Raw genomic sequence first — 9,826 nt, 5'->3', positions numbered from 1 at the left:
TAAAGGCCTTAATAAATCCTTATTGCAAGTGAGGAAGACTTTTGCGGCCAGAACTTCTTCCGCCGTCCTATTTTTGTGTCCTAGACAGTGCCATCCGGCAAACGAGAATTCACGTTCAGATGAAGCCGAAGAAACTGGTATAACCAATAAATTATAGGCCAGTTTGGATAAGTAGGGGAAACGACCAGACAAATCCTTCCAGTAAGAGATCACATCTTGAACTGGTGGATCCTTAGAAGGATCATATTCGTGACTTGCAAAGTGCAAGTAGTCTAAAAGTTCAGTTTCAATGTTCGGACGTTGAATTTCAGGATCGAGGTCAGTAGAAGTGGAACTGCCGGACATGGCTGATGATGAGCGAGATGGGAATTCATTTGATAATCTTGCGGCTCTTTTTTTCATTAACAAACGAAAGGAATGCGTATTCAAACTATTGTAGCCAGTATCTTCATTTTCTTGTTCTAATGCTGGGGTAGAATTGCCAGAAGTAGGAAGAATATGAGACTCTGTTCCTGGAGTTGGAGTTACGGAGTATGGCAACCCCATTTGCTTGGCAATATTTACCACATGCTTAATAATGAGACTCTGGATATTGAGATCTTCAATGACGAACATTCTCTTATTGCAGTCGAGGGAAGTGGCTAGAAGGTAGGAGCAATCGAAATCTGGATCTCTTTCATCTGACATTAAATAAAATCTTCTTTTCAGATCTTCTAACATGGCAGATGCCACGCCATTTAAGCCCGTCATACCACAACAGTTTTCTAGGTGAAGCTTTAACTCCTCAATGCATGGAATGTCGGATGAAAAAGTTGAGTACTTATCCCCACTTACTAGTTGTGTGAAGGCAGTGAATGGCTCCAATAGATCGATGATTGATTTCAGCAAGCCCCAAGAAGTAACAGATAGGCTATCCCAGCTCATTTCTTCACATATGGCGTTAACAGAATGACGCAGCTCGTACAAGCGAGAAAACACAAGATAACTAGAAGACCATCTGGTTGTGACATCGCTCAGTAATTTCTTTCCAGCAAGAGCGATAAGACGAGGTGCTGCAACCGAAGAAGTGTTGATTTTGCTGACCAATTTTCTAGCTTGCTTGATGACTTTGGCGAAAGCTGGAATTGCCGGAATGTTTTGAGCTCTGTGCGATCCATCGTTTAGTGATCTGAAAGTTTTAGCTGTTTTGTATTTGTCAAAAGTAGACATAACTAGTTGAAGTTTGTGTGAGATACAAGATAGTCTTTTCAAGTACTCTTCGTTACTTTCTTCTCTATTTAGTCGAGGAAATAAGGCCTGCAGGTGCTGGGTTGCTTGAATCTCAAATTGCAAGAATTCTACTTCATCGTTCTCGATTTCAATAGTTGTGTTGTTGTCGTCATTATCAAGGGAATCAATATCATCACTTATCGAGGACGAAGAAGCATCTTGCGTGAATGCCTTAACCATATTACTGCCGTTGTCTGTGACTATGATGGGTACTTTTAATTCCCAATCGAGAAAGACTTTTCGGACTAGTTCAGCCACTGCATTTCCAGTATGGGGTGGAGGAAAGGAAGCCAACTCGAGTACAACTTTCTCGATGGCGTGGTCCATATTGATATATTTTAGAGTAACGCCTGATATAAAGAAAAAATTTTCAATTACTAATAAATTAACAATCATGACGATCCTTAATTCAGAAAAATTTTAGATTATACCTAAGTAGGATGATGATAGGCCTTTTTTGAACCAAATGTCGGCGGTGGCCATTTTTTTGGTGAGGGAAGAATGAATTCTTTTTTTGATGAGAAGTCTACCTCTCTTGGCTAATTCGACAATGTTTTTTGTGAGTCTTTGTCGGCATGGTAATCGATGTTGTGGATCCAAATGATGTATGTAGTTCTTGAAATCTTCATTCTCACATTGGGATGTGGAGAATGATGGAGTAGCAGCATAGAATGCAAGTTTCTTCCGAAGGATGATTTGTTGTTTAGAATTGCTGGAATAGTATTTCCTTTTTGAAGCCATCTGAATTCAAATTATACAATTAAATCAATTAGAAGCATACCATTTCTATTTACTGAAGTCTAACATTATTACCTGATCAAGTGTTACTTGTTTATGTTTCACATTGTTCGATAAATTTTGTTTCTTCGCTTTCTTACTTGGTGTTTTCTGCTTGTCTGATACATCTTGCAAATATATCAAATAATCTTTTCTGTGGGAAGGTTTCTTCAAGTGATTTATCAAGTTGGTTGAAGTCTTGCCAGATAATTCAACTTCACAATTCCCAGTTTTACACTTGCTTTTCTTTTATTGCTTGTTACATGTAAAATAGTTGTGAATTGGGTGACGTTTTACACCCGTGGGATACAAAGGCCCAGCACATTCTAATTCCTCTTCTTCTTCATCGTTAGCAGTCTGAATCTGACATTATAGATTATACACTCTCATTCTATTTGTTTCCTACTCTTACACAGCTTTGTTTGCCACGTTTTAAAAGCAAAAAAAAAACCTCAGAGAAGCTAAGAAGACTACTGCTCACTGGCTATTAAATTATTCGTTTTCATAGTCAACCTACTACAGTAAAATGTTGGAAGAGCGCAAAAAATACAAATTTCATTTTGAAAAATACAAAAATTACATATTTGGCAGCGCTGCTTTAAAAAAAAAACGTCGAAAATAACGTCTGAAAAAGGCCAAACGTTAGCGTTATCCGTTAAGTTAACGAACACCAAAAAATGTCCGTTAACGGATTTTTCACGTTATCCGTTATCGTTAACGAAACATCACTAGGCACCACCCACTGTCAGGCTGCTTGTATCCGTCATCAGCACTAACAGCAGATTTTGTGAAGGATATGCAAGGAGTGTTGCTTCGCTCTGGTCTTTCTTCAACTTGTTGAAAATATTTTGGGTTTCTGCAGTCCAGACAACCAGCCTGGCGTCACGTATCTTGTTGCTGTGTATATACTCTTCGTAGTAGAGCTAGCTCGTTTCCAGAGTCTGGGAGAGTGCGTCGGTAAAAGGTAATTAGTCCGAGAAATTTCCTCTGTTCCCAAATTTGATTGGAGGGAGGAAACTCCGCAATTGACTTTACCCTGTCCAGTTGGGGTAAGATACCTGCAATTGTTACAAGGTAACCTAGGTAGGAAATTTCAGTTACTCAGAAAACGCATTAAGCGAAATTAACAATGATGTTGACATTTTCCAGCTGAGCAAAAAGTAAGTGTAGGTGTTGGAAATTCTGTTCTTTGGAGAAACTCGCGATGAGCAGATCGTCCCTGCAGGCAAAGACGAAGTCAAATTCCTTGAGGACGGAGTTGATGAACCTCTGTCAGGACTGCGCGGCGTTTTTCAAACCGAAAGGCATCATCCGGAATTCGAAAAGGCCGAATGAGGTGATAACTGTGGTTTTTTAAATGTCCTGTTGCTCCACGGTAATGTGGTGGAAAGCTCGAACGATGTCCACCTTTGAAAAGATCTTCTTCCCGGCAAGCTGTGCATTGAAATCCATAATGTGCGGGATCGGGTATCTGTCAGGAAAGGTTGCGGCGTTTAGTGCCCGGTAATCCCCCCAAGGTCTCCAAGAAGCCCCGTCAGATTTTTTTACCATGTGATGCGGGTTGGCCCATGGGCTATCTGAAGGCCTGTAAATACAAGATCCATCATTAATTGGAATTACAATTTAGCAACCTCAATCTTATCCGGTGGAAGTCTTCGAGCAGAGGCGGTCACTAGAGGACCATTTGTCAAAATTTGATGAGTGACGTTATAAGCCGGAGTCTTGTAGTCCGGTTTTTCGCGAGAAATGAAGGAAAATTCACGTAATAACGTCGCAAACTTGTTCGTTAGATCGACGGGTGTTGAAAGGATCACGGGATCACGACCTTGGACGCGATGGTCGTTACAGTTTCTCTATACAGTGGATCAAGTCTGAACATAATTCTTCGAATTTTTTGTTCATCTCCTCTGACTGCGGAGCAGGTGAAACAGCTGCGTCACCGTACGAGGGCTGATAATTTGAAGCCTCCAGAATTCGGTCGGCCATAGTGGCTAAAACACGGAGGGTGTCATTGCTGGCAGCCAAAATATTTCTAACATTTGATGGCATAAGCTGCAAAAAAAGTGACTTCAAGAAAGGTTCGGCAACTGATTGTCCAGCTAAAGCTTTAATCTTTCTAAGGAGCGCAGTACGTCGGCGATCGCCAAGTTCCATCTCGGTCAACAGTTTGTGGACCTTCCTACTCTCCGACTCGTCAAAGATGTTCACAAGTCTTTCCTTGGTGTTATCATACGGAGTGTCCGAAGACTGTTGGGCGATGTTTGAAATTTGGCTGACCAATTAAGGATTCAATGCAGCGATGACGTGGTGTAATTTTGTCCTCTGGTCCCGGACATGAGCTAGAGCGAATTGAGCTTCTAGCTGTACGAACCAGGCATTGACATCCTTTTGCCAGAATGGTGGAGCCCTTATTCCAATATGAGACACAGTACTTGGCGAAGAAATCGTGCCATTCACGGTAGGTAATTGAGCCTCTGCCATTTACAAAGACATTTTAAATCTTATGAAATTGTTGAAATGAAAATTTGTATCGTTCTCTCCGAGATGTCTAGAGTGTTCGTAAAGATCACGTCGAGATCACCACTGTAGATAAATTGCCTAGTATACACTTAGTCAGAGTCGACAAAATACACTAGACAAATTCACTACTAAATGCACAAATTACTAATAACGAGAGGTGTACTTTTCTTGGTCGATCGGAACGAGGTCAGCTCTGTTCAAAGGCTCGGGAGAAACTCCTCGTGCGGTGGGGGGCGAATCCCAGGGAAAAAAGAACGCTAACTCATTCGCGGCCTCCGAGTGGCTGGCGAGTATTTAACTGCGAGCGCTAGATAACGTTGGGGCCGCCACACTAGCAATGACAGAAATCTAACTTCTTCATGCAAGACTATTAACGAATCGATAGATCAAGAGAAACATGCAACATCAACTTCTAATAGTGTACCTTCAGCAAAAGACTCAAATTTTAATTCAAGTTGGGTTTCGAATCATTTCACGAAAATTGAGTCGAATCCAGGTGTAACAGTCTGCAAGCATTGCAAAAAAACTGGCGAAATATCAATATCATCAATAAAACATCATTTAAATGCCAAACACAGACAAAAAACCCATGAAAATCAACCTAAAATCACAGATTACAGAACAATCACAAAGGAATTGAAACTGATACTTGATAATGCAATTGCAAACTTTATTGTTCAAAATCTACATGCAGTCAATATTGTCACGGGGAAAGGCTTTCAAAATCTGATGAAAGTAGCAGTTGGACAGCAGTATCGCATTCCTCATCGAACGACTTTTAGTCGATATTGAATTCCCAAAATGTATGAAGCATCCAACCTGGCCGTCATACAAGAACTTAAATCAATGGAGTTTGTGTGTTGCACAACCGAAATGTGAGTTGACAACTTTAAACACCCGGCGTACATGACTTTGACTGCTCACATCCTCCGCAGTTTCGAACAAAAATGCTACGTTTTTGCAATTTTCCACTTTCCTCTTCACCACACCGGAATGAATATTGCAGGGTCATTAAAAAAATCATGAAGGAATTTGGGCATCACTCTATCTCGAACAGTTTTTAACAGACAATGAAGCAAAGATTCGTTCTGCAATAAAAATTCTCGGATTTGTTCACTATAGCTGCTTTGCACACAATTTCAATTTTACCCTTGCCGTCGACAGCTTTGAAAATGTGCCAGAAATTATCGCTCTTTTTGAAAAAGGGAAAGCCGCAGTGAAGCATTTCAGGTTTAAGAGTCATGATGTATCTAAAATACAAAAAAAATTGTTGGCAAGACCAGAGAAGAGTCAGAGCAGAGAAGAAAAGAAATGGAACATGAATTACGACAAGTGAACGATGCAGATAAACAATATGAGGACATGGAAACAATAAGTGAAGATGAACAAGGAGTCATACAAGAAAAAGTTGATGAAGAAATAGGAAAAACTTATGTGACGGCATTTTATTGGACGATCGTGATTACGATGAATTTTTTGATCGAGACCCTCAAGTTCACATTGAGTCGTTAAAGAATATGGTACTTAAGAGGAAACACATCCATTCTAGTCCCCGAATTCAATTTCCTGAAATCCACACAAAAGCGATGGCTGGCATCTTTTTTCTCTCACGACAGTTGTACAACGACGACAACCGAATCATTTTAGTCACTTCATCAGCAAAAATTGCTCGCTCGTATTGAACACACCATAGGGTGCTGGCCGGACCAGTTGTGCATCACCATTGTCAATCAAGTGTCCTGCTGTATTCGTGAGACCAATTTGTCCGTTACCACCATGGAAACATCCCCAACGTCTCATGATTAATGAGAGTAGATTATTCTTCTGTTACTCAGTCAATTCCTTTCCAAACCTCAGACCGGTAGCAAACGACGGGAACGATTTCTCAGCTGGTTCTTCTGCTGCCACGTAACAGCCCATAGTCCTCTCTTCTTATTCTTCTTTTTCCAAAACATCTGCGTTGAATTCAATGTCCATGGTTGCCACACGTTCTTTTTTCGAAATTTTTGTGGGATTGACTGCAGGTTTAATATTGGGACCTTAAGTACCTTTTTCTCACTCTTACAACAGCTGACGGTATCATCCATTTTCTATCCTGGCGGGTACAGCGACTTTACATGAATACTCCATCTCCCTTCAATTTTCTTGATACATTAGCCGCTACAAACATGATTAAATTAACTGGGACCACCGACGTCCCGATTAAACTAATCGCAAGTCCACTCTTACTGCATTTCGGCAGGGACATTTGTTCAAACATGTTGATTAGTTCCTCTGAGACCATTAAATCGCTAGTCGCCTACTATTCGACTTCGTCTGCAAACCTTAGTTTCTTTTTCTTCTACCTTTTCTTTCTTCGCACCTAATACATCCTTCAAAACTTGTACTTATTCCACCCCTGATATACGATCCCTTCCCATCCAATACAAGTCTCCCACACTTTACTGTAATTATTGTTCTGCTTTCCACAATCCAATCTACGCTCAAAATTAGTGAAAAAGGTGAACTTTTAATTACTGCTACGTCAGATAATTCTGTTTTGTTACCCTCACAATCAATTATTAATGAATAAAAAGAATCTACTGATACTAATTTATTATCTACACCTCGTATGTTGAATTTCCCTCACCAGACCTTCAGTGCCATCTTCCCCAACTTATTCGCTGTATTTAACCTAATCGCACTTCTAGATGCACCTGAATCGACGAGTGCGACAACTTCACCCATACAATACCTACAATAATTAATCTGGTTAAAGGAAGGGGTGGTCGGCAAGGCAGGAAAGTGAAACTGGTCAACCATGGCCTTGCTTCTAGTGACTTACGTTTGTGTTTTCCGGCTTCGTCAGACAATACCTAGCCCTGTGGCCCATTCGGTGACAGCACCAGCACTCCATAGGTGCTCTTACGTCAGTCGTTGGGCCAGCACGTCTTCCTTCGTTACCTCTGCTCAATGAAAATTTTTCCAATTTCGCCTAGAACTGCGCCATCATCCCGTCACCTCAAGTCCTTGAAAATTGCTGTTAAATCCTGATGTGGTGTTATAGCCCATGGCTGGCGATTCTGAGCTACGTCTGATCGCGCCAAGACACCCAGAAGCTCCAGTTTCCGAATTCTTGTAAGGAAACCCGAAATACCCTCTGGTGCCGTCGCCGTAGCAGCTACATATTCCCATTTCGCCAATCCGTTAATCAGAGACGGGATGGCGTCTCATTCAGTTAAGGGAGTTGGAGATGGTCGACAGAATTGGTATTTGTCCAGCACATACTCCATGCCAGATTCGTTTGGTCTTGGAACTCTTTCTTGGATTAGCCGGTTCCAATCTGCAAAAGAAAAATGACGGAAAAAAATCTTTATTAACGCAACCAACCAAATTGTCTAATCAACGTAAGTATGTCCTGTATGAACATTCCATATCAGCGCTGTCTGTCCCATGCGCCTTATAACAACTTGCAACTGGTTGACGTCTGTCCAATCCTCAGACGTTGCCACTCTGTCCACGTGGTCAATAAATCCTTGGACGTCCTCGTCGACACATCCTTCGAACTTTGGGATGCATTCGTTGGCTGATTTACCACTTGTCCAACGTTAACCAGATTTCTAAATGCAGCGTTCTCCGCATGTTGCCCCTGTAGCGTTTGAATCAAGTCATTATGCTGCTGTTGGTGTGGAGTCCTATCATCCACTGCAGCTCGAGCAGTGGCTCGAGGCTGAAAAGGTTCAAGGCTGTTAAAGCCTGTATTAGGTCGTCTTTGTTGGCAATTAGTGTCGAACTCAACCTTACTGAAATTGGAAAAGAGCTTGGTGGTGGCAATTTATTTTTGTCCGGACGAACGGCTGCCACTTCTACTGTTGGCATCGATGTAGTCGTCCCTTCTTTAGCCGCCACCACCAATCGTGTTACTATCTGGAACTGTTTTTATCTATCTGCCTTGTGACACTAAGACATACGGTGTTACAGAAAGACAAAAAATGCACAGCAACGCAGCTTAAAAAGTAGAATGTGAAAAAAATGCCTCAAGCTAATAAAGGATAAGCTAAATTTACGCGCACCTGAACAGTGAACGCACCCCCAAAAACATGCACCAGGCAAGGTGAGCCACCTTGGGTCCATCTAGTGGTCCGCTCTGCTACTAGTTGCGGTGAGGCCAGATTTCTGACAAATATGATTGTTCTCATATAAAGATTAATATATAAAAAGATTCTTTATTGCACACTGATTGTTCTTTTTATTTTTCTCAATTTTAATATGAACAGGAGAGGGTGGTAGTTAACACATTTGTCACTATGGCAGCCATTGATCCAATTAAGGTCGTATTGTATCGTAAAAAAATTCGGTTCCACATCAATAACTGGTGATAAACTCTTCAATTTTGAAGATACAGAGCAATAAGGCATATCGGTTTCTCAAGGATATCTCACGTTATAGTAAATCTGGTTACAACGAACTAGCGTTGGAACACATTTCAGAAGCCCTTAAAGTCTGATGTCTTATTTGGGATGAAATGGCTATAACGAAGAACATACGGTTTGACATCAGACTCAAATTGAAAGGAATCGTTGACTATATTTATGGAAGTCAAACTTCCATTATACTAGACAAAGCATTGGCACCTAATGCATTGGCAGATGATGCATTGGGTTTTTTCCCTACCATTTCTCATTGGTTGGATCCACCCATTTGCTTAGTTTGGTGGACACGGCTAAACAAACGGTGGGGACAAAGCTGATGTTTTGGTCCAGCTTATCGTGAACCCTATTTAATTGATATTTAAATATAGCACAATCATATCAGTCTGTGTTTCCGATGGGTATTCCACTAATAAATGTGTAATGAAACAATTCGGTATAACTGGAGTCAAGAGTGGCATTAGGGGAGACCGGGGCTAGCTGGCTTAAGGGTAAGTCGCTCTTTTGGATTTTATTTGGCACCATTTGAAATCCATATTTTTGCAGAATAGCCAAAGTGTTAAGTTTTATCGATAGATGGTCTGTACCAAATTTTTATTTGTCTGCACTAAAATCGTGACGTTTTAAAGCCTAAAACGTTTTTTGTCTTAGCCACGAACTTTTTTCCCCGGTTGGATTTCCTTTTCATTAATTAGGTATTGAGTGCATATTTATGATATTCTTTAGATAAGTTACTCTTTGAGCTAACTGTTAATAAAATCTTGAAGTCAATATACTTTAATTTTAAGTAACGTTACAGTGACACTTACCATATGGAGTGGGTTGACCGTTTTGTTTGGGGGCAAGTTGAC

This window comes from Daphnia magna, unplaced genomic scaffold (genome assembly GCF_020631705.1).
Source record: "Daphnia magna isolate NIES unplaced genomic scaffold, ASM2063170v1.1 Dm_contigs118, whole genome shotgun sequence".
NCBI classification, from domain to species: Eukaryota; Metazoa; Arthropoda; class Branchiopoda; order Diplostraca; family Daphniidae; genus Daphnia; species Daphnia magna.
The sequence above is the reverse complement of the archived record's forward strand: the minus strand, read 5'-3'. Positions refer to the sequence as shown.